Genomic DNA, 24679 nt, shown 5'->3' with positions numbered 1-24679 from the left:
TCTTACATATAACTGAGAACATAAAATACTTGTCTTTCTGTGCCTGGCTTATTTTGCTTCATATGATTATCTCCAGTTCCATCCATGTTGCTGCAAATGACAGGATTTCATTCTTTTTTATGGTTGAATAGTATTCCAAAGTGTATATATACCACATTTTCTTTATCCATTTGCATTAATCTTTTGTCACACTGCTATAAAGAACTACCTGAGACTGGGTAATTTATAAAGAAAGGAGGTTTAATTGACTCACAGTTTTGTAGGCTATATAGGAAGCATGGCTGAGGAAGCCTTGGGAAACTTACAATAATGGCAGAAGGTGAAGGGGAAGCAGGCACATCTTATATGACTGGATCAAGAGGAAGAAGGTGAAGGCGGAGGTGCCACACACTTTTAAACAACCGTATCTCATGAGAACTCACCCACTATCGTGAGAACAGCAAAGGGGAAATCCAACCCCATGATCCAATCACCTCCCACCTCCAACATTGGGGTTTATAATTCAATATGAGATTTCGGTTGGGATGCAAATCAAAACCATATTATTCTGCTCCTGGTCCCTTCCAAATCTCATGTCCTTCTCACATTGCAAAATACAATCATCCCTTCTCAACAGTCCCCCAAGTCTTATTTCAGCATTAACTCAAAACTTCACAGTCCAAAGACTAATCTGAGACAAAGCAAGTCCTTTCCACCTATGAGCTTATAAAATAAAAAACAAGTTAATTAATTCCAAGATACAATAGGGGTACAGGCATTGGGTAAACACACCCATTCAAAAAGGGAGAAATCAACCAAAAGAGAGGGGCTGCAGGCCCCATGCAAGTCCAAACCACAACAGGGCAGTCACTGAATCATAAAGTTCCAAAATAATCTCCTTTGACTCCATGTCTCACACCTAGGCCACAGTGATGCAAGGGGTGGGCTCCCAAGGCCTTGGGCAGCTCTGCCCCTGTGGCTCTGCAGGGCTCATCTCCAATGGCTGCTCTCAAGGGCTAGTGTTGAGTGTCTGTGTCTTTTCAGGCATACAGTGCAAACTGTCAGTGGATCTAGTGTTCATGATGGCCCTCTTCTCATAGCTCCACTGGGCAGTGCCCCAGTGGGGACTCTGTGTTGGCGCTCTAACCCTACATTACCCCTCCACACTGCTCTAGTAGAGGTTCCCTATGATAGCTCTGCCCTGCAGCAGACTTCTGCCTGGACATCCAGGCATTTCCATATATCCTCTGAAATCTATGCAGAGGCTCCCAGGCCTCAACTCTTGCACTCTGTGCACCTGCAGGCTTAACACTGTGTGGAAGCTGCCAAGGCTTACAGTTTGCACCCTCTGAGACAGTGGCCCCTTTTAGCCACAGCTGAAGCAGGAGCTGCCAAGATTCAGGGCACCATGTCCTGAGGCTGCACAGAGCAGTGGGGGACCTGGACCTGGCCCACAAAACCATTCTTTCCTCCTAGGCCTCAGGGCCTCTGATGAGAGGGGCTGTCATGAAGATCTCTGAAATGCCTTCAGAGCCTTTTTCCCATTGTCTTGGCTATTAGTACTTCCCTTCTTTTTAGTTATGTGAATTCCTGCAGCCTGCTTCAATTCCTCCCCTGCAAATTGGTTTTTCTTTTCCACCACATGATGAGGCTGCAAATTCTCCAAACTTTTATGCTCTGCTTCCCTTTTAAATGTAAGTTCCAGTTTCAGGTCATTTATTTGTTCATGCATATGGGCATAGGCTTTTAGAAGCAGCCAGGCCACACCTTGAACACTGCTGCTTAGAAATTTCTTCTGCCATATACCCTACATCATCTTTCTCAAGTTCAAAGTTCACAAATCTCTAGAGCAGGGACACAATACTACCAGGTTCTTTGCTAATGCATAACAAAAGTGATCTTTTCTTCAGTTCCCAATAAGTTCCTCATTTCCATCTGAGACCTCCTCAGCCTAGCCATCTCTGTCCATATTACTATCAGCATGTTGATCCAAACTATTCAACAAATCTCTAGGAAGTTCCAAACTTTCCTTCATCTTTCTGTCATCTTCTGAGCCATCCAATCTGTTCCAACTTCTGCCTGCTACCCAGTTCCAAAGCTTTATAGGTATCTTTATAGCAATACCTCACTCTTGGTACCAATTTTCTGTGTTAGCCTATTCTCGTACTGCTATAAAGAACTACCTGAGACTGGGTAATTTATAAAGAAAGGAGGTTTAATTGACTCATGATTCCGCAGACTGTAGAGGAAACATGGCTGTGAAGACATCTGAAAACTTACAATCATGGCAGAAGGCTAAGAGGAAGCAAGTATGTTTTACATGGCTCAAGCATGAGGAAGAGCATAAAGGAGAAGTGCTACACACTTTTAAACAACCAGATCTCATGAGAACTCACTCAGTATCATGAGAACAGCAAAGGGGAAATCCACCCCCATGATCCAATCACCTCTGACTAGGTACCTCCACCAACATTAGGGATTACAATTTAACATGGGATTTGGGCAGGGACACAAATTCAAATAATATCACCATTCATCCATTGATGGACACAGGTTGATTCCATATCTTGGCTATTGTGAATAGTGCTGCAATAAACATTGGAATGCAAGTATCCCTTTGAAATACTTATTTCTTTTCTTTCTGATAAATATTCAGTAGTGGTATTTAACCAAATATTGCTGGATCACATGGTAGTTCTATTTTTAGTTTTTAAAGAAATCTCCATATTGTTTTCCATAGTGGCTGTGCTAATTTGCATTCCCACCAATAGTATTTGGGGGATTTCCTTTTCTCCATAGCCTCGCTAGCATGTTTTTTTTTTTTTTTTTTTTTTTTTTTTTTGTCTTTTTAATAGTACCCATTCTGACAGGGGTAAGATGACATCTCATTAAGGTTTTCGATTTCATTTCCCTGATGATAAGTGATGTAGAGCATTTTATTCATATGCCTGTTGACCATTTGTATGTCTTCTTTTGAGAAATGGCTATTCATGTTCTTTACCCACTTTTAAATGAAATTATTGTTTCTTTACTGTTTAATTGTTTGAGTTGCCTGTATATTCTAGATATTACTCCCCTGACAAATGAATAGTTTGCCAATATTTTCTTTCATTCAACAGGTTCTCTGTTTACTCTGTTGATTATTTTCTTAGCTGTGCAGAAGCTTTTTAGTTTAATATAGTCACACTTATCTATTTTTGTTTGTATTGCCTGTGCTTTGAAGTTTTAGCCATAAATTCTTTATCTAGATCAATATCCTGAAGTGTTTTCCTTATGTTTTCTTCTGGTAGTGTTACAGTTTCATGTTTTACATTTAAGTCTTTAAACCATCTTGAATTGATTTTGTGCCTCCAGCTTTGTTATTTTTGCTCAGGATGGCTTTGGCTATTTGAGCTCTTCCGTGGTTCCATACAAATTTTAGGATTGTTTTTTCTATTTCTGAGAAAAATTACTGACTCATGTGAGTAATCCCAGTAATCCCAGCACGTTGTGAGGCCAAGTGGAGTGGATCACATGAGATCAGGAGTTCAAGACCAGCGTCGCCAATATGACGAAACCCCATCTTTACTAAAAATATAAAAATTAGCTGGGTGTGGTGGCATGTGCCTGTAGTCCCACCTATTCAGAAGGCTGAGGCAGGAGAATCACTTGAATCCAGGAGGCGGAGGTTGCAGTGAGCTGAGATCGTGCCACCACACTCCAGCCTGGGCAACAGAGTGAGACTCCATCTCAAAAGAAAAAAAGAAAAATGACATTGGTGTTTTGATAGGTGTTGTATTGAATCTCTAGATTGTTCTGGGCAATACAATGATTGTAATGATATTATTTCTTCCACTCCATGAACATGGAACATCTTTCCATTTGTTTGTGTCCACTTCAATTTCTTTCATCAGTGTTTTTTAGTTTTTGTTGTAGAGATCTTTCATCTCCTTGGTGAAGTGCATTCCTACACAGTTTTATTCTGGAGCCTGCTTGATTTCTCTCTCAGCTAGTTCATTATTGTCATATACAAATGGTATATATGTTTTTGGATATTAATTTTGTAGCTTGCAACTTTACTGAATTTATTTATTAGATTTTAATGATATACTCCAAGGACTCAAAAACTAATGTGCCTGGTACATTATAAATGCATAATAAATATTTCTACTTGAATTTAAATCTCTCAGTAATTTTCAGTGGTTCATTAGGTTGCATTTAATAGTAATCTGGAACTTTGGATTTTGCCTGTAGACCCAGAGTCTGATGTACCTATGAGTGATATCTATCCCAGCATCTACCTGAAAACCAGAAGCTGCTTGGTTTTCATGCCTGAATTAGGCCCCAGACAGAACTTGAGGTACTGTTCCTTGTGTTTTGACAAACGGTGCTTTATATATGAGGTCACAAGTCCAAATTTTTTATTGTACTGCTCTTGCAGCTCTGCAGATAGATGTAGACTGACTGAGACCCATGGCTCACCTCTTCCTCAGGAACCATTCAGTTAAGGCTTTTTGGGATCAGCCTTGTTTACTTCACATGGAGAAACAGTGTCTTTCCCAATCAAGCAACACCGCTCTCCCTGGCTGATCAACATGCCATGCTGTGATATGAAGTTTGTATAACCTTCATATGATCTCACTTTGCAGAGTTTAGAAAAGTATTTTTTAAAGTGAGTTCAAAGAACAGGAATCAGAGAATATGCAACTGTCTGAGTTGGAATACGCATTTTAGATGGAGTTCATCTAGCAGGGGATTGTTGGTGTGTGGGAGAGAGGACCAAAAGCAAAGATAAATGAGAGAAGTGGGAGCCATAAGCACACATTCTAAAAGGCCAGCATACAGGGCAAGTGAGGAATAAGAGAGTAAGAGCATAAAGGAGCTGGGTGCTATGAGGAGATTTAGTAAAAAGTGGCAGAGCGAGACTTTGAGCTCTGATCTGTTGGAGTCCCGAAACACATACTTTTCATCTGTAGAATGCTGAAAGTGCAGTCTGAAGACCTGCTGCATTGCAAGCTCTGGGAAGCTTGTTAAAATGCACAGTTTTATGTTTTTGGAAGTATTTATGGTAAGCTTTCTTAAAAATTATTAGGGTAAATACTTCTGAAATCTGGCATACTTTTTTTTAAGCTTTGTCCTATTATGATTTTTCATGGTGAAATTTTGGTACTGAGATGGGCATTCTCTGTACCGTTATAGTACCACTCCAAAGGGAAAGAACCATGATTGACAACAGTCAAGCTATGGATGAAATGACCAGGAACAGAGAATGAAGTATGTAAATCCCAGCTTCATAGGAACTCTTCTCATATTGCTTTTCTGATTAAAATGGCTGTTTACCTGGTCTCTGAATGTTAACCTGACTAATTAAGTCATTGCCCAAATCAGTTTCCCCCTTGCTCCATCAATATGTTCTCTTGCATATATTGGCATGCTGCCATATAAAGTAAAAATATTGGAGATATTCTATACTTTATATATAGGTTTATGTATTGTTGGGGATGTTTTCGTTGTGCTCCTTTTGACATAATAAAGAATTCTCTGTTGAGGCTACATTCTTTTTCTCTTCTTCTTTTTAGAGGAAGAAGAATCTCACTTTGTTGCCCAGGCCAGAATGTGGTGGCTCTGTCATAGCTCACTGCAGCTTCGAACTCCTGGGCTCAGGCAATTCTCCTGCCTCAGCCTCTTGAGTATCTAGGATTACAGGCATGCTCCACCACACCTGGTTAATTTCATTTTTATTTTTTGTAGATATGAGGTCTCACCATGCTGCCCAGGCTGGTCTTGAACTCCTAGGTGAAGAGATACTACTCCCTTGGCCTCCCAAACTGCTGGGATCAAGGCTACATTCTTAACTCAGCTAGATTGTTTACTAAATCCCATATGACAGTGGTACATTGTCCTTACTTGTTTTTAGACATTGCAAAGTTATTAAAACAGTTACTACAGTTTTCACACAATGTAGGCAACGATGTAAAAGATGAGAATAGGCTGTAAGATTTTCATCTATGACTCATAATTCTGTTTGGGAGAAAAAAGAAAATTGTTAAGACTAATGAGAAACTGAAAACCATAAACTAATGAGTATTACCATTTATGCTGCTAAAAATATGAAACTTTCTGGTCTGTAGTTGAAATTTGTATGATCCTCTACACTTGGGTATACTTTTCATCTGGTGCCATTAAAGTATCTTTAATATTGATCGTAAAAAAGAATGCAGAGTTCTAACTAGTTCATGGTAATGGTTTCACAACTCCACAAATTTACTAAAACAGGTATATACTTAAAAATAGGTGAATTGCCGGGCGCGGTGGCTCAAGCCTGTAATCCCAGCACTTTGGGAGGCCGAGACGGGCGGATCACGAGGTCAGGAGATCGAGACCATCCTGGCTAACACAATGAAACCCCGTCTCCACTAAAAATACAAAAAAGTTAGCCGGGCGTGGTGGCGGCGCCTGTAGTCCCAGCTACTCGGGAGGCTGAGGCAGGAGAATGGCGGGAACCCGGGAGGCGGAGCTTGCAGTGAGCCGAGATCGCGCCACTGCACTCCAGCCTGGGCGACAGAGCGAGACTCTGCCTCAAAAAAAAAAAAAAAAAAAATAGGTGAATTTTATGGTAAGTTAATTATACCTCAATAAATTTGTTTAAAATGCATATTTCTAGGCCCTACCCTGAACCTACTGAAAAAAATCTCTTAAAGTAAACCAGAAATCTGTATTTTTCTAACATCTCCTGGTGATTCTGATGTTTGCTGAAGTTAGGGGTGCACCTATCAAGGTAGATGAGTCATAAAATCTTCTATCTGAGTGGGAAAAGCAGAGTGAGATTGATAACACCATTTATATAAATTAAAAATTTATGCAGATTTCTCAAGAACACAAAAAGATATACATTGGCTACCTTAGAATGATTGACTGCAATGAAAATAAGAGAAAGACAGAGACAGAGAAACAGAGAAGGAATGCCTTAGGGAGAGGCTCTAGAGTAGTTCTTGAGAGCAAGATCCTACCTTTTAACTCACCAGGGAGAGAACGAATCATTTTGTCAGTTTTCCAACTTGCCCATTCTAGTTTTAGAACTGGCCCATTCTAGTTTTCTTGCTGTTTAACAGTGGTCCCTTCCAATGTCATGCAAGCCCAGCACTTTCTGATCTATCATGGGGACTTCCAAACTTCAGCAACAAAACCAGAGAGTAGAGTGTTTATGACTGCCTACTGAAGTGCCTCCCAAGAGAGAACTGAAGAATTTAGGTCTCAGTTTCAATTGAGTCAATTATTCACTGATTGCTTTTGTGCCCTGTCTCCCTCTAAAAAACAAGCAAACAATAACAACAGCAAAAAAAAATTATTAAACCTTTCCAATTCCTGAGCTGTTTACAGAAAAAAAAAAAAAAATCAGGCTAATTAGCAATGGAAGGCATGTATTAAGAACCTTCAATTAAATCTATTGTGTTATAATTTTTGTCTAACCCTGCTGGAATATAAATCCTTAATATAGTAACCTGTGAGTTATCTCTCTTCACCAGTGGTTAAGAACTTCACCAGTGGTTCTCCAAGTGTTGTCCCTGGACCTACCGCTGCACTTGCAGCACCTGAGAACTTATTAGAAATGTAAATTTGGGGACACCACTCCAGACCTAATGAATAAAATCTGCATTTTAACAAGCTCCCTAGAGGACTTGTTCTGGGGGTATGGCCCAGCGATCTTGAATTCAGCATACCCTTTATGTGCTTCTGGTGCACTGAACTACTGAAACTCTGCTCTACACTTAAGAAGGAAGCCACTACTGTTGCCTTTCCCAGTTAACTTCCTTGTTAGCTGGAGTGGTAGGTCATTCTCCACTGGGTCAAGAAAGGGATGAAACCCTCTGAAAGTCCAAGAATAAAATCTTTTCTAAAGATTGTTCTGTTTTAAAAAGACTGAACTTACTTCCCTTCTGTCAGGAGCATCCACATTTCTTCTATGTTATTAGATATGATCCTGAACTCCATGTCACAATGCACTACTGTCTCATAATGGAAAAGGGGCCACTTTGAGCTTGCTAAAGTTTCTCTAGCTAGTTTGGCATATTTGAGCTATGTAAAATTGTAGAGAAGTACCTGTCTAACTTTAGGGTACTAAGGAGCTGATAAGAAAAGCAATGGGGGGAGGGATAGCATTAGGAGATATACCTAATGTAAATGACGAGTTAATGGGTTCAGCACACCAACATGGCACATGTATACATATGTCACAAACCTGCACGTTGTGCACATGTACCCTAGAACTTAAAGTATAATACAAAATAAATAAATTTTTTAAAAAAGAAGAAAAGCAATTTATCTCAGGACTTTAAACTCTCTCTCTCTCCTCTCCCATTCATGTAAATTATTAGGAAATGATACTCCAAAAAAGTCTGAGTCTGTTGCCTTTCCATAACAGTATTTTACATCAGGCCACAAATTCAATTACCTGTAGGTACAAAATGGGTAACATAAACGAATACTGTGAGTCTGTCATCAGAAAACCTGACACCAAGCCTCCTCCATGTCAGAGAGCAAAAAAAAGTAGTGAGGACTGCGGAGCCAGCTGCTACTGAGCTCCAGCTGATTGTAGACAGATGCAAATGATTTTCATATGAAATGCCTGAATTTTTAAATGCCGGCCTCAAAACTACAACAACATGAAAGCCAAATAAAATATTTCATTTTGTGAACCAACAAGTTTGGATTTCTGCTTTACACTGAAGAAGGCTTGGGTGTCCTCAAGCAGTCTTCTTATTCTCCAAACCAGTATCTTTAACTAAACTGTGTAATCCACATGTAAAAGCCACTTCACCTCTAAGGCCCAGTGAAAGGTTTGGATTTAGAAAACTCAGACTGTATTTTACCTTGTATGGATTCAAGAACTGTGACCTAGTTTAAGCTCTTAATGACTGGTGGCTAGGTTTTTGTGATGGAATCTGTGAAAAATTGGGGTAGATAGAGATGCTTCTCCCTGGCCCTCTTCCTCTGTGTCTGTATTTACATTTGTTGGAACCTTTCAAAACCTGGTTTTCCTTGCAAGGGGGAAATGCCACTAACTCCTAAATGAGGCTATTCCACAAAAGAAAATATAAACAGAGATAAATTCAAACCAAAATGAGTTACCACTATTCCCCCACCAAATGGCTAAAATAAAGAAGACTAACAAGACCAAGTGATGGGGAGGATGTGGAACAACTGGAATTCTCATATGTTGTTTTTGGAAATTTAAATTTGTTCAACCACTTTGGAAAAAGTTTGGTATTATCTGTTAAGGTTCAACATGTGTCTCTCCTGTGGTTCCTATCCTAGATATTTACCCAAGAGAATATAGCTTATATGACTATCCAAAGCCTTGTTGCAAATGTTCACAGCCATTTTATTTATAAGAGCCAAAAACTGGCAACAACCCAAATATTCATGAATAGTAGAATGGATAAATTGTGAGATTAGGTGTAGATATATTTATAGATATGGTTCGGCTGCGCCCCACTCAAATCTCATCTTGAATTGTACTCCCATAATTCCCACATGTTGTGGGAGGGACCCAGTGAGAGATAATTGAATCATGGGGGCGGTTTCCCTCATACTGTTCTCGTGGTAGTGAATAAGCTTCATGAGATCTGATAGTTTTATCAGGGGTTTCTGCTTTTACATCTTCCTCTTTGCCTGCTGCCATCCATGTAAGATGCGACTTGCTCCTCCTTGCCTCCCGTGGTGATTGTGAGACTTCCCCAGCCATATGGAGCTGCAAGTTCAATTAAACCTCTTTTGTAAATTATCCAGTCTTGGGTATGTCTTTATCAACAGCATGAAAACAGGACTAATACAGTAAATTGCTACCAGTGGAGTGGGGTGTTGCTGAAAAGATACCCGAAAATGTGGAAGCGACTTTGGAACTGGGTAACAGGCAGAGGTTGGAACGGTTTGGAGGGCTCAGAAGAAGACAGGAAAATATGGGAAAGGCTGGAACTTCCTAGAGATTTGTTGAATGGCTTTGCCCAAAATGCTGATATGGACAATAAGGTCCAGACTGAGGTGTTCTCAGATGGAGATGAGGAACTTGTTGGGAACTGGAGCAAAGGTGACTCTTGTTATGTTTTAGCAAAGAGACTGGCAGCATTTTGCCCCTGCCCTAGAGATTTGTGGAACTTTAAACTTGAGAGAAATGATTTAGGGTATCTGGCAGAAGAGATTTCTATGCAGCAAAGCATTTAATAGGTGACTTGTTTCTGGTAAAAGCATTCAATTTTAAAAGGGAAACAGAGCATAAAACTTTGAAAAATTTGCAGCCTGACAATGTGATAGAAAAGAAAATCCCATTTTCTGAGGAGAAATTCAAGCCAGCTGCAGATATTTGCATAAATAATGAGCACACAAATGTTAATCCCCAAGACAATGGAGAAAATGTCCGCAGGGCATGTTAGAGGTCTTCATGGCAGCCCCTCCCATCACAAGCCCAGAGGCCTAGTAGGAAAAAGTGATTTCCTGGGCCAGGCACAGTGTCCTCAAGCTGTGTCCCAGCTGCTCCAGCTGTGGCTGAAAGGGGCCAGTGTAGAGTTCCGCCCATGGCTTCAGATGGTGCAAATCCCAAGCCTTGGCAACTTCCACGTGGTGTTGAGCCTGCAGGTGCACAGAAGTCAAGAATTGAGGTTTGGGAACCTCTGCCTAGATTTCAGAAGATGTGTGGAAATGCCTGGATGCCCAGGCAGAAGCTTGCTGCAGGGGCAGGGCTTTCATGGGGAGCCTCTGCTAGGGCAGTGCAGAAGGGAAATGTGGGATCGCAGCTCCCACATAGATTTCCTACTAGGGCACCACGTAGTGGAGCTGTGAGAAGAGGGCCACCATCCTCCAGACCCCAGAATGGTAGATCCACTGACAGCTTGCACCGTGTGCCTGGAAAAGCCACAGACACTCAACACCAGCCCGTGAAAGCAACCAGGAGGGAGGAGATCATTTTGGAGCTTTAAGATTTGACTGCACCACTGGATTTTGAACGTGCATGGGTCCTGTAGCCCCTTTGTTTTGGCCAATTTCTCCCATTTGGAATGGTTGTATTTACCAAATGTCTGTACCCCTGTTATATCTAGGAAATAACTAGCTTGCTTTTCATTTTATAAGCTCATAGGCAGAAGGGAGTTGCCTTGTCTCAGATGAGACTTTGGACTGTGCACCGTTAACACTGAAATGAGTTAAGACTTTGGGGGACTATTGGGAAGGCATGATTGGTTTTGAAATGTGAAGACATAAGATTTGGCAGGAGCCGGGGTAGAATGATACGGTTTGGCTCTGCATCCCTACCCAAATCTCATCTTGAATTGTACTCCCATAATTCCCATGTGTTGTGGGAGGGACCTGCTGGGAGATAATTGAATCATGGGGGCAGTCTCCTCTATACTATTCTCGTGGCAGTGAATAAGTCTCACGAGATCTGATGGTTTTATCAGGGGGTTCTGCTTTTGCATCTTCCTCATTCTCTCTCTGCCTGCTGCCATCCGTGTAAGATGAGACTTGCTCCTCCTTGCCTCCTGCCATGATTGTGAGGCTTCCCCAGGCACGTGGAGCTGTAATCTCTTTCTTTTGTAAATTACCCAATCTCAGGTATGTCTTTATCAGCAGTGTGAAAACGGAGTAATACATATATACATACATACATACATACATACATAGATATACACACACATATTACGTATGTACACACACACAATGGAATATAGTACAGTATTTTAAAAAAACAAACTACTGATATATCTTAAAACATAGTTATATGTCAAAAACATCATGTTAGGGGAAAGGAGTCACAATAAAAGTACACACTGAATGATTCCATTTATATGAAATTCAGGAGCATGCTAAATTCAATTTGTGATAATAAAAGTGAGAACCATGGTTATTTCTTGGGGGCAGTATTGGACTAAAGGAAACTTGTGGGATGCTGTAAATGTCCTATACTTCATCAGAGTGGTGATTACAAGAATGTACACATTTGTCAAATGAAAAACCTGGAAAAAGAAACAGGTCATGACCCAAGAGGAGTTTTATATCACCAACAAGCCTATGCGAAAAATAAAATAACTGCTATTAATAAAGGAAATATCAAATAAAACAGAATACTACAATATACTGGTTTTTAATCCAAACTGGTAATTTTGCTGGGGTGGGATGATAGTGGAGGAGTGTAAATTCTTTACATATATATATTTTATATTTATATATATATACACACACACACATATATATGCATGTGTGTATGTATGATATACAAATATGTGTGTATGTATATAATATACACATGTATAAACATATATATAAAATTTGTTTTGTTTGATTACAATGAGCTCAAATTACTTTTTTAATTCAAAAAGCAAGTAAAATAAAAAATAAATCTACCCCAAATTAAATGAAGGAGTAAAGCAAATGTAAACAAGCTTATTCCATTTTGTACAGAGCTTCTGGCTGCTTAAAGTGGAACAGTCTAGATTATTTCTATGCTGCACTAATGGCATACATTAGTGGCAGCATTGTCAAGGACAGAAAGATAGACAAAGAATCCAGGATCACCCACACCTAGTCTATCCCTCAAAACCACTATACTCTTTCTTGCTTGCAGAAATCATTGTAAACACGGAAGAGGAGTTACTTAGGTTGGCCAAATGTTTTTATTTCTCAGCTGCATAAGCTAGACCACACATTCCCAGAGTTGAAGACCCATAGAAGATTGATGCTTACAGATTACCTACTCCAATTTTTTATTTTACATATAAATAGAGGCCAGGAGAGATAAAATAATTGTCTAAAACCGTGAAGTTATTCCCAAGTGTTCTGACTCCAAGTCCAGTAGTAACATATAGGATAAGATAGGAGCATGTATTATGGTACGCCACAGAAAGCAAATAAATGGAATGTATATGTATAGAGAAAGAGATGTATTGTAAGAAATTGATTCATGCATTTATGGAGGCTGACAAATTTCCAGATCTGCTGGGTGAGTCAGCAAGCTGGAGATGCTGGAGAGCCAATGATATAGTTCCAATCTGGATCCAAAGTCACGAAAACCAGGAAAACTGATTATGTATTTCCAGTCTGAAGGATGACAAGATTAGATTCCAGCAAAACTGATGTTTTAGTTTGAGTCTGAAGGCAGGAAAAAGCCAATGACCCAACTCAAAGGCATTCAGGCAAGAGGAATGTTCTCTTAATTGGGGAAGAGTCAGTCTTTTTTAAACTTTTTTTATTTTAATTTTTGTTGGTATATAGTAGGTGTATATTTGTGAGGTACATGAGACGTTTTCATTCAGGCATGCAATGTGTAATAATCATATGATGAAAAATAGGGTATCTCTTCCCTCAAGCATTTATTTTTTGTGTTACCAACAATCCAGTTACACTCTCAGTTATTTTAACGTGTATAATTACCTGATATTGACTATAGTCACCCTGTTGTGCTATCAAATACTAGGTCTTATTCATTCTTTCTATTTTTTATACCCATTAACAATCCACACCTCATCCCCCACCCCCCATTACCCTTCCCAGCCTCTAGTAACCATCCTTCTTTTATCTATCTCTATGAGTTCATTTGTTTTAATTTTTAGCTTCCACAAGTAAGTGACAACATGTAAAGTTTGTCTTTCGGTACCTTGCTTATTTCATTTAACATAATGACCTCTGGTTCCATCCATGTTGTTGCAAATAACAGTATCTCATTTTTTTGGCTAGATATTGCTTCATTATGTATAATTACCATATTTTCATGGTCCATTCATCTGTTAACAACTTAGGTTTTTTCTAAATCTTGGCTATCGTGAACAGTGCTGCAACAAATATGTGAGTGCAGATATCTCTTGGATATACTGATTTCCCATCTTTTGAATATATACCTAGCAGTAGGATTGGTGGGTCCTATGGTAGCTCAATTTTTAGTTTTTTGAGGAACCTTCAAACTGTTCCCGACAATGGTTGTACTAATTCCACATTCCCACAAACAGTATACAAGGGTTCCCTTTTCTCCACATCCTTGACAGCATTTGTTATTGCCTGTCTTTTGGATGTAAGCCATTTAACTAGGGTGAGATGATATGTCATTGTAGTTTTGATTTGCATTTCTCTAATAATCAATTACGTTGAGCATCTTTTCATTTGCCTGTTTTCCATTTGTATATGTTCTTTAGAGAAATGTCTATTCAAATATTTTGTCCATTTTTTGATCAGATTATCAGAATGTTTTCCTGTAGAGCTCCTTATATATTCTGATTATTAATCCCTTGTCAGATGAGTAGTTTACAAATCTCTTCTCTCATTCTGTGGGTTGTCTCTCCACTTTCTTGATTGTTTCCTTCACTGTGCAGAAACTTTTTAACTTGAAGTGATCTAATTTGTCCATTTTTGCTTCGGTTGCCTATACTTGTTGAGTACTACCCAGGAAATCTTTACCCAGTCCAATGTTCTAGAGAGTCTCCACAATGTTTTCTGGTAGTGGTTTTGTAGTCTGAGGTCATAGATTTAAGTATTTAATCCATTTTGAATTGGTTTTCATTACTTTGAGGTATGTCCCTTCTAAGCCTATTTTATTGAGAGTTTTTATCATAAAGGGATGTTGGATTTTATCAAATGCTTTTTCTCATCTATTGAGATGATCATACAGTTATTGTTTTTAATTTTGTTTATGTGATGTATCACATTTATTGACTTGCATATGTTAAACCATCCCTGCATTCCTGGGATGAGATTCACTTGATCATGATATATTCCTGATAGCCAGACTAAAGTGACTGTTATTGTTCTTCTGGGTCTAGCCATCCAGTGGGGCTACCAGACTCTGGGCTAGTGCTGGGTAATGTCTGCAAGGGATCCAGTGATGTGGCCAGTCTTCAAGTCTCCCAGCAGTGGATACCAGCACCAGTTCTGAAGGGGGTGGCAGGGTCATGACGTAGACTCTGAAATTCCTTGGTTGTAGATAGACTTAGTGTGCTGGCTTTCTTGAATACTGGTTATAATAGTAGTGAACTTTTCATGTGGACATACTCAGGACCTCTGGTTAGCCAGGGTGTTGCAGGTGGTGGTAATGGCTGAGGTCACTCAGTTGTTTTCTCCTTCCTGGGCACACTGTTATTCTACTTAGAGATGCCTACTAGCCTGTGTTGGTTGACCTCCATTCAGAAGGTGGCACTTGCAAAAGAACACCAGCTGTGGTAGTAGCAGTGGGATTTGAGCTTTCCCTAAGTTGCCCAGGGAAAGTATTCTGGTTTCTCAAGTAAAGCAGGGGCGGGGTGGGTGGAGGGCAGTTATAAAGCTCCCAAAAGTTTATGTCATTTGTGTTAAGCTACCAGGGCAGGTGGAAGGATACCACCAGGTGGGGGTAGGGTTAGGTGGCTCTGCACTCTGACTCTCCTTGTGCGTGGCAGGCTGAGGCCCCTGAGAAGGTTGGGAGATGGTTCTCAGTCCACTGTAGTAAGGTATAGAGGAGAGTATAACTGCCTCTACTGCACAGAAGAGTTCACAAAGGGAGTGGGGAGTGGCAGGCAGCAGTAAACCTCCCCTGGCTCCCACAGAGTTGGTGAGGCCAATCTTTATCCTGCAGTGCTCTGCTAACAGCAACAGGTTTAGATCCAGGCAGTCTGCACTCATCTCAGACCTGCCCCAGGCCAGCAGCATCTCTGCAGAGATAGCAACCATGGCTTTGAGGCCATGCCCTTCTCCATCTGCTCACAAGGCCAGGTGCCCAGCTCCTGCACTGGTGTCTGCAGTGTACTTTTCACTTGCTGACCACCCGAACAAGGTTGCGGTCAAGGGAGTTTGTCCCCACCCAAGATTAAATCACAAAATAGAGTTGGGAGCTTCTTTCACCCTGCGATCCCTCTCTGAGCTCATTGGCTGACTTCCCTCAGGGCCCTTGTGAAATATACTCAAGAATGGCTTCCCTCAGTTCACAGTGGAAACTGGGAATGCCTGCAAGGCACTTTTCACTGCTGCTTCTAATTTCAAATTTCACACAACTCCCTAAATCCATTCTAGCTCTGGGTAATGTTAAGGCCTTCTCCCGTAGTCTGGATTTTCAGATTTCCCAGTGGGAATGTGTACTCAGAAGCAGACTCTCCCTCACTCACATTCTGGGGACTTGACAGTCTTTCACCCATCTCACAGAGTAGGCTTCAGCCTGCCACTTATTTCAAAGAGTCTGTGGATTCTTTTGGTTTTCCAATATGTGGTACATTAGCACACAATAGTTCCTTTCTTGCAGGGTTGTGATAAGCATTAAAAGAGTTAATACATGTAAAGCAGTTAAAACAGGGCTTGGCACATTAGGTATCATATAGGTACCACATTAGGTACCAAGATGGCCGTTGACTTAATGATATTTTCAACTTATAGTGGGTTCATTGGGATATAAAACCGTCATAAATCAAGGAACATATCTACCTGTTATCTATGATCATTAGCTCAAATATAAGCTTCAGGAAGGCAGTGATCTTGGTCTGCTTCTCTACTAATATATCTAGCACAAGTGCCTAAGGAGTGTATATCACATAGCAGGTACTTAAAGTATTTGTGGAATAAATGAATTTATATGGTTGTTTTTGCTTTTCAAAGGATTTACATCTCTCAACTGAGATACATATTTACCTTGCTCAAGTCTCAAATCCTTCTCTGGAAGTTTTCTGGGTAGCCCTATTAGTGACATCTTGGCAAAGTGGACAAGAATCTGAGACTTGGACAAAACAAACATGTATCTCAGATGAGAGGTAGAATGATTGTATCAGGTGGAGAAGTTTGCAAAATCTATTTCCACTATGCCTTTACCACAGCATATCAGCAGGGGTGAAAGCAGAACTGGCTGTCTAGTAGACTGAGTCAGTGTTCTTGGTACTCCTTGGAAAGGATCACTATCACTTATGTTCACCACATATTCTTGCTAAAATCAACCATTGCTTTCCATTTATCTGATCATTTGTGGTCAGAGCCTGTCCTTCCACCATCTCAGAGGAGTTCTCACTGACATGGACCACTTGGGGGCTTTTATGCACTGCCAAAAAAAAATGCAGATCCTTGTCCAGGATCAGTTTCTGGATAGATGGAGTTTAGAAAAAGAGTGGGAATGAAAGAGTTTGGGGAAACAGAGTTGTATCCAGCAAAACCAGCCATATCTTATATCACACACTATCACAAAGGGGCCCTGTTGAAGGGCACAACCCCCTGGGAACTTGCCCAAGAAAGCCAGGCAATCCAGGGAGCCAACCACCAACCAACCACAGTGGCTCCTGGAACCTTTCTCAAACATGGTTTTCCCAAGAGCATGTCTGTGTGCTCAGGCTGGGTTGTAAATCACTAGTGATATTTAACACTTGGAGGAGAAAATACCCACCATCAAGGCATTGAAAACTGTTGCCATTCATTTGTAGCAGTTGTTTTATTTCTTTTTCTCACAGAACCCCTCAAAGACTTTTTAAAACAATGTATTCCCTGGTACATGTTTGGGCTAACATGTGTCATAAGTTTAAATAGACTAAAAGGATATCCTATCTGGCATATTGAAAATACTGACTTATCAAATAAAGCTGCTATATCACCATTCTAAGTGTTTCCAGTGGAATCTAACTACTGCAGAGATTTGATATCCAACCTTAACCATTTAAAAATATGTGGAACATCAGCAAGACAGTGGAATACAAGCTCCACAGTACTAGTACTCCCACGAAAACAGCATTTTAACAACTATCCATGCATTAGAATGCCTGTATGAGAATTTTGGAACCAAGGAAAAGGTTACAGCACCCTAGAAGAGTACCCAAACTGAGAAAAACAACATTTAAAAGGCAAAAAAAAAAAAAAAAAAAAAAAAAACCATTGCAATATGTTCAAATTGACCTTCCCCATGTTGGCACAGCACAGTGCCTAGAAAGGTATCTTCAGCCTGTGATTTCTCCAGTGAAGAAAAGAGAGACTGAAGTGGATATTTACTTCCTTCTAGGGCACTGCCCAAGAGGTTCATTCTGTCTCACTTAATGAAAAATATTTGAGCAATTAGAAGAGCTAGCAAATTCAGGGACAGCTAGAAATAAAGAAAAGTGGCAGGAGCTCTCAGTGGCTGCTGCACACAAATTTTGGCAGTAGCTCCACAGCACCCATCAGTGGCCTCACCCAAATGCAGTCCCTGCCATCAGCCCTGCAAAAGCATGCCCTCTACTATCTGGCCCTGCTTGAATGCAAAGCCCAGCCAGCTGCTCCACCTGAACATGGAAAACCCCTCAACAGTGGCCTTGCTCAAATGCAAAGTCTTGCCATTAACACCAGCAAAACACGGAAATCAGCCTGCTGGCCCTGTCTGACCATGAAGCCCCTCCAGCTGGCCTTGTCCAACTGCACACACAAGGAGGAGACCCCATGCCCTCCAAAGACCACGATGGCAGACCCTGACCATCATCAGGCCCATGAAGCAGACCTCACCCACCTACAGATCACACTAGTTGGCCTGCCCAGAATCCCAATCTTGGATGACTGGGGAAAGTCTTTCCCTGCCAAAGCCAGTCTGTAAAGACTGGAAGAAGTGACTACTTTTTCAAATTTGCAAACACCAACACAAGAATACAAGGATTATAAAGAATCAGGGAAATATGACATCACCAAATAAATAAATAAATAAATAAATAAATAAATAACACTCCAGTAATTGACTTTTAAGGAATAGATATCCACAAATTTCCTGAGAAATATTTCAGAATAACCATCCTAAGCAAGCTCAGTGAGCTGAAAGATAACACATATAGATATCAAAACAAAATCAGAAAAAACAAAAGCCTGAACAAAATGAGAATTTCAACAAAGAAATAGAAACCACAAAATAAAACCAAACAAAAATCATGGAGCTGAAGAACGTACATATCTGAACAGAAAATTTGAAAGAAAACTTCAACAGCAGAACCAGTCAAGTGAAAGAAAGAATTAGTGAACTCAAAGACAGGTCATTTTAAATTATCCAGTCAGAGGAATAAAAAGATAAAATAATGAAAAAAATGAAGACTTATGAGACATCATCAAGCAAAATAATATATGCAAAACGGGAGTCTCAAAAAGAGAGGAGAAAGAGAAAGAAGATGATAGATATTTATAGCAATAGTTATTGAAAACTTCCCAAATCTGGGGAGGTAAATGAACATCCAGATACCTCAAGCCATATATTTTCCAAATTGGTTAAACTTTCAGCAGTCTACACCAAGACAAATTATAATCAAACTGTCAAAACTCAAAATTAGAGAATTTTGAAAACAGAAAGAGAAAAGTGACTTGTCATATGCAAGGGAGCCTCTATAAGAATATAAATGCATTTCCCACAGAAACTTTTCAGGCCAAGAAAGAGTGCAATGATATAGTCGAAGTACTGAAAGAAAAATAAAACTGCATTCTAAGAATACTATACCAAGAAAAACTGTCCTTAAAAATGAAGTAGAGCGAAAGACTTGTAAAGATAAACAACAACAAAAAAAAAAAAAACAAGAAATTTGTCACCACTATACTTACCATACAAGAAATACTATAGGGAGTTCTTCAAGTTTGAAAAAAGTGGATTTTGAGCAGCAACACAAGTCATATGAATAGAAATCTCACTGCTGAAGTTAAATGTATAAGAAAACACAAAACATGGTAGTAATGTAATGGTTGCACATAGGTCAATTTTAATCCTAGTATAAAAATTAAAAGACAAAAATATTTAGAGTAACCTCAAAAATGTGTTGATTCATGCACAATATTTTTCAGAAGTAAACTCTAACATGAATAACATAAAGTTTGTGTGGGGGGATAAGTGGTTACAGCTTTTGTATGCAACAAAAGTTAATTTATTATCAGCTTTAAATAGACTGTTATAACTATGAAAGGTTCAATGTCAGCCTCATGGTAACCACAAGAAAAAGTCTGATAATAGATACACAAAAGATAAATAGAAAATAATCAAAGCATATCCCTATAAAAAGTTGTCAAACCACAAAGAAAAACATCAAGAGAAGAGAGGAACAAGAGAAATACAAATCAAACAGAAAAAAATGACATGACAAGAGTGAAACCTTCCCTATCAGTAATTCAATTAAATGTAAATGAATTAAATTCTTTAATTAAAAGATACACAGTGGTTGAATAATTTTTTTCCGTCAACTTTACTTTTAAGTTCCAGGGTATATGTGCAAGATATACAAGTTCATTACATAGGTAAATGTGTGCCATGGTGATTTGCTACACAGATCAACCCATCACCTAGGTATTAAGCCCAGCATCCATTAGCTGTTCTTCCTGATGCTCTCCCTCCTCTCACCCCCTGACAGACCCATGTGGGTGTTGTTTTCTCCATGTGCCCATGTGTTCTCATTATTTGGCTTCCACTTGTGAGAACATACAGTGTTTGTTTTTTGGCTCCTGTGTTAGTTTGCTGAGGATAACAACTTCCAGCTCCATCCATGTCCCTGCAAAGGACACGATCTCATTCCTTTTTATGGCTGGATAGTATTCCATGATGTATATGTGCCACATTTTCTTTATCCAGTCTATCACTGATGGGCATTTGGGTTGATTCCATGGAATGAATTTTTTGAAAAGACCCAACTACATGCTGTCTACAAGAGACTCATCTTAGACTTAAGAACACATATAAGCTAAAAAAGAACGGATGAAAATATTCTATGAAAATTTTGATCAAAAGAGAGCTGGGGTGGCTATACTTATATCAGACAAAATAGATTTTAAGTAATAGACTCTCTAGAGACAAAGATGTTCATTGTATGGTGATAAAAGCTTGAATTCAAAAGAAAGATATAACAACTATAAAAATATACCCTAACATTAAAGCACCTAAACATACAAAGCAAATATTGACAGATCTTAAGGTAGAAATAGATAGCCAAAAAATAGGAACTTCAGTACTCTATTTTTGCTAATGGATAGATTATCCAGACTGAAAATCAATAAGGAAATAGCAAACTTGAACAACACTATAGATCGAATTGAGAGGTGAAGCCGGCTGGGCTTCTGGGTTGGGTGGGGACTTGGAGAACTTTTCTGTCTAGCTAAAGGATTGTAAAACGGGCCAATCAGCTCTCTGTAAAATGGACCAATCAGCACTCTGTAAAATGGACCAATCAGCAGGATGTGGGTGGGGCCAGATAAGGGAATAAAAGCAGGCCACCTGAGCCAGCAGCGGCAACCCTCTGGGGTCCCCTTCCATGCTGTGGAAGCTTTGTTCTTTCACTCTTCACAATAAATCTTGCTGCTGCTCAGTCTTTGGGTCTGCACCACCTTTAAGAGCTGTAACACTCACCGTGAAGGTCTGCAGCTTCACTCCTGAAGTCAACGAGACCAGGAACCCACAATAAGGAAGAAACTCCAGACACATCTGAACATCTGAAGGAACAAACTCTGGACACACCATCTTTAAGAACTGTAACACTCACCATGAGGGTTTGCAGCTTCATTCTTGAAGTCAGCGAGACCAAGAACCCACCAATTCTGGACACATTTTGGCAACCATGAAGGGACCATCACTTATCACCAAGCAGTGAGACTATTGCCTATCGCCAAGTGGTGAGTACTATCGGACCTCTTTTGCCTGCTATTCTGTCCTATTTTTCCTTAGAATTTGGGGGCTAAATACCAGGCACCTACCAGCCAGTTAAAAGCGACTAGCACCGGCAGCGGACTAAAGACACAGGTGTCAGGCTTTCAGGGAAAGGGCTCTCTAACAACCCCCGACTCTTTGGAGTTGGGAGTGTTCATTTGCCTGGAACCAGCTTCTGCTTTTCCTGTACTTCTGGGCTGAGCTGAGGTTCGACAGAGAGGAAAGCCATTCAGCTCCAGGATCCTGACAACAAGTTGGTTTACCCTGCAACCATGAGCAGAACTCTCAAAGTCATGTCACCTAAGGGAGACTCACCATCTATGCTATCTACCCTGACTCTTGCCTCCTGGGTCCTAATGCCTGCCAGACAAACTTCCACTCACCTCTCTTCTCCGAGGCTAGTCCTGCTTCTAAATACCACTCCCTGTCTCTGGTGCTTTTCTAGTTTCTCCTATAAGAATGATTTCTAGTATAAACTCCAGGACTCTGTTACCTTCTTTAGTCACCTGGGCTCACCAATCAGAAAGACATAATTTTTGCCCAAAGCCCCGATGTAGGGGAAACTATCTGGAATTTTAGGATCCCTCCTCAGACAAGCAGGCCTTACAAAAGCTGTTCCTGAAGCTAGGGTATGGGGAGCCTCAGAAATTGTATCCTTCCTATTCATATAAGTGGGGACAAAAGGCATCACTCTTCCAACTCTGGAGATCCCTACCCTCCCTCAGGTTATGGCCCTCCACTTCATTTTTGGGGCATAACATCTTTATAGGACATGGGTAAAGTCCCAATACTAATAGGAGAATGCTTAGGACTCTAACAGGTTTTTGAGAATGCGTCAGTAAGGGCCACTAAATCCAATTTTTCTCGGTCCTCCTTGTGGTCTGGGAGGAAAACTAGTGTTTCTGCTGCTATGTCATTGAGCACAACTATTCCGATCAGCAGGGTCCAGGGACTGTTGCAGATTCTTGGGCAGGGGTTGTTTCTGCTGCTGCAATGGTGAGCACAACTATTCCAATCAGCAGGTTCCAGAGACCCTTGTGGGTTCCTAGGTAGGGGGAGAAACAAAACAAACCTAAACCATGGGTGGTTTTGTCCTTCAGATGGGAAACACTCAGGCATCAACAGGCTCACCCTTGAAATGCATCCTAAGCCATTGGGACCAATTTGACCCACAAACCCTGAAAAAGAGGCAGCTCTTTTTTTTTCTGCACTATGGCCTAGTCCCAATATTCTCTCTCTGATGGGGAAAAATGGCCACCAGAGGGAGGTACAAATTACAATACTATCCTGTAGCTTGACCTTTTCTGTAAGAGGGAAGGCAAATGGAGTGAAATGCCTTATGTCCAAACTTTCTTTTCATTGAAGGTGAATACACAACTCTGCAAAGCTTGCAATTTACATCCTACAGGAGGACCTTCAGCTTACTCCCATATCCTAGCCTCCCTATAGCTCCCCTTCCTATTAATGCTAATCCTCCTCTAATCTCCCATGCCCAGAAGGAAATAAGCAAAGAAATCTCCAAAGGACCACAAAAAACCCCAGGCTATCATTTATGTCCCCTTCAAGTTGTAGGGGGAGGGGAATTTGGCCCAACCTGGATACATGTCCCTATCTCCCTCTCTGATTTAAAGTAGATCAAGGCAGACCTGGGGAAGTTTTCAGATGATCCTGATAGGTACACAGATGTCCTACAGGGTCTAGGGCAAACCTTCTATCTCTCTTGGAGAGATATCATGCTATTGTTAGATCAAACCCTGACCTTTAATGAAAAGAATGAGGCTTTAGCTGCAGCCCAAGAGTTTGGAGATATCTGGTATCTTAGTCAAGTAAATGATAGAATGACAGCCAAAGAAAGGGATAAATTCCCTATCAGTCAGCAAGACGTCCCCAGTATGGATCCCCAATGGGACTTTGACTGAGATCATGGGAACTGGAGTCGTAAACATCTGTTGACCTGTGTTCTAGAAGGACTAAGGAGAATTAGGAAAAAGCCCATGAATTATTCAATGATGTCCACCATACCTCAGGCAAAGGAAGAAAATCCTTCTGCCTTCCTCGAGGAGCTACAGGAGGCCTTAAGAAAATATACTCCCCTGTCACCTGAATCACTCGATGGTCAATTGATTCTAAAAGATAAGTTTATTACCCAATCAGCTGCAGATATCAGGAGAAAGCTCCAAAAGCAAGCCCTGGGCCCTAAACAAAATTTGGAGACATTATTAAACCTGGCAACCTCAGTGTTCTATAATAGGGATCAAGAGGAAGAGGCCCAAAAGGAAAAGCGAGATCAGAGAAAGGCCACAGCCTTAGTCATGGCCCTCAGACAAACAAACCTTGGTGGTTCAGAGAGGACAGAAAATGGAGCAGGCCAATCACCTGGTAGGGCTTGTTATCAGTGTGGACACTTTAGAAAAGGTTGTCCAATGAGAAACAAGCCACCCCCTTGTCCATATCCACTATGCCGAGGCAATCACTGGAAGACACACTGCCCCAGAGTGCAATGGTTCTCTGGGCCAGAAGCCCCCAACCAGATGATCCAAAAATGTGACTGAGGGTGCCCGGGGCAAGCACCAGCTCATGTTATCACCTTCACTGAGCCCCAGGTACGCTTAACCATTGAGGGCCAGGAAATTGACTTCCTCCTGGACACTGGTGTGGCCTTCTCAGAGTTAATCTCCTGTCCTTGATGACTGTCCTCAAGATCCGTTAACATCCAAAGAATCCTGGGACAGCCTGTAACCAGGTATTTCTCCCACCTCCTCAGTTGTAATTGGGAGACTTTGCTCTTTTCACATGCCTTTCTTGCTATGCCTGAAAGTCCCACACCCTTATTAGGGAGGGATATATTAGCCAAAGCTGGAGGTATTGTCTACATGAATATGGGGAACAAGTTACCCATTTGTTGTCCCCTACTTGAGGAGGGAATCAACCCTGAAGTCTGGGCACTGGAAGGAACAAACTCAAGCTCCATCCTTAAGCCTTCCCACAGGACAAAACTTCTCTTTATACGTCACAGAGAGAGCAGAGATAGCTCTGGGAGTCCTTACTCAGACTCGTGGGACAACCCCACAACCAGTGGCATACCTAAGTAAGGAAACTGATGTAGTAGCAAAAGTCTGC

At 40.7% G+C, this 24679-nt stretch overlaps 1 protein-coding gene across 1 annotated transcript in view; it reads right to left on the bottom strand.

Moving 5' to 3' along the window:
* Positions 1–24679, bottom strand: part of LOC105490486 (LHFPL tetraspan subfamily member 1) — a 257433-nt gene that overhangs the window by 60550 nt on the left and 172204 nt on the right. The gene's annotated exons all lie outside the window — the stretch shown is intronic.

Source organism: Macaca nemestrina, chromosome X, assembly GCF_043159975.1.
Source record: "Macaca nemestrina isolate mMacNem1 chromosome X, mMacNem.hap1, whole genome shotgun sequence".
In the NCBI taxonomy this organism is placed as follows: domain Eukaryota; kingdom Metazoa; phylum Chordata; class Mammalia; order Primates; family Cercopithecidae; genus Macaca; species Macaca nemestrina.
Note: the sequence above shows the minus strand (reverse complement) of the source record. Positions and strands in the feature narration are given on the sequence as shown.